This window comes from Stenella coeruleoalba, assembly GCF_951394435.1.
Source record: "Stenella coeruleoalba genome assembly, chromosome: 5".
Taxonomy (NCBI): Eukaryota; Metazoa; Chordata; class Mammalia; order Artiodactyla; family Delphinidae; genus Stenella; species Stenella coeruleoalba.
Genome location: NC_137150.1, coordinates 87,236,807 through 87,238,513, shown reverse-complemented (window position 1 = coordinate 87,238,513; position 1,707 = coordinate 87,236,807).

The following is a 1,707-nucleotide window of genomic DNA, read 5'->3' as shown; positions in this document are numbered from 1 at the left end:
CAGGGTTTTGACGACAGAGTATAGAGCAGTGGTCCCCAACCTTTTTGGCACCAGGGACTGGTTTCGTGGAAGACAGTTTTTCCACAGACGGGGTGGGGGCCGGGGGCAGGGTTCAGGCTGTAATGTGAGCGATGGGGGGCGATGGGGAACGGCAGATGAAACTTCGCTCGCTCACCCACCACTCACCTCCCGCTGTGCAGCCTGGTTCCTAACGGGCCGAGGACTGAGGACCATCAGCGGTCCAAGGCCCAGGGGTTGGGGACCCTGGTGTAGAGCATTAAGGTACACTGCCTGCCAGCTAATTACCAGCCATGTGAGACAGCCAGGTATTTAAGGTCACAGCGTCTGGGAGTGACTGGAGGGCAGCTGGTTTCCCACCCAGGATAAAGAGAATCATCGTTGGTTCCTTCTAGTCTCCGTATGCTTTTCCTAACATCACCTCTAGGAACCACGCTGCCTGCTTAGCAGTCGCTCTCTGCGGCTCAGCTCTGTTTACTTTCTGAGGTTGCTGATTAACTGATGTGTTTTCTGTCAACTGAAATTTACAGACACATTACCATGTTTGACAGGCACTGTGAGCTACAGTACAAGAATTTCCTGAGGAGAAAAGTGCAGCAAGCTTTACTGCAAGGCTTTTCATTCCCTTCTAGCTAAGGCAGTGTTTCCTACCTCTATTAATACCATTGGTGTGAAATGTTAAAAATCCCTCACTAGAATTCTTGTTCACCAGGTGCCTACATTTCCAAAAGGTAACTTTGCTTCTAAACCAAGGTAGAGTATAATAGATACTTGCAACACAGATTCTTAACAACAGGCTATGTTGACCGAGCAAGAGAAGCTTTTCATATTTTATGAAGGGGAGCAGAAGTTAAAGCCTCCAGTCAACAAGTTACCCAGGCTCTGAATAAGTACAGACCTGGGAAAAGAGAAACTGAGGTGCTTTGAAAGACAAATGAACAGAAGCAAGTACACAGAAAAAAAGATTGATTTGTGTATTTTATTGTGCAGGAGCTATACTAGCCCGAAGATGTGGACTGGTTAATGAATTTCCTGAGGTCACACAAGATGAGGTTAGTAGCATATAGAATCAATGGATAACCCTACATCCAAAGAAGAAAAAAACAATGACATGTAGAATGACTTTTAGAAATCCTTCAGGCACAAAAGGAGCCATGAACATAAAATCCAGATAATCTGAGAAAGTGTCACCGAAGGTTAGAACAAAGTAGGATTCTGTGATTTAAGAAGTACATAATATTTTTGTCTATTTATTTAATATAAGCCATGCCAATACTCACTATCAACCCACACTGGCCCCAGCTTACCAAAAACGAAACTAGGCAAAAAGTAGCTGAGGGTCACAAAGCACTGCATATTATAAATGATCACTTCTAGGCGTGTGGCTTGGCTACCACACCAGCCTGTCTTCTTACCCTTATACTGCCTGCAGCAGCAGCATTTGCAGTTATTTAATTATATTTGAGCAAATTCTGAAGAAGAGACCAAGAAATTATTATATGGATACAATTAAATGAAAAAAACTCTTGAGTGTTTAAGATAAAATCTGGGGCCTGAGCTAGAGTCTGAAAGTACTGAAAGGGTAAACTGTGGCTTTGGAGTATTTCTGGTTCATGATAGAGATTTCACTAGTAGAACTGGAAGCAGAGGAACAATTGATCATTCACCTGAAAGCAACTGCCAGACAAC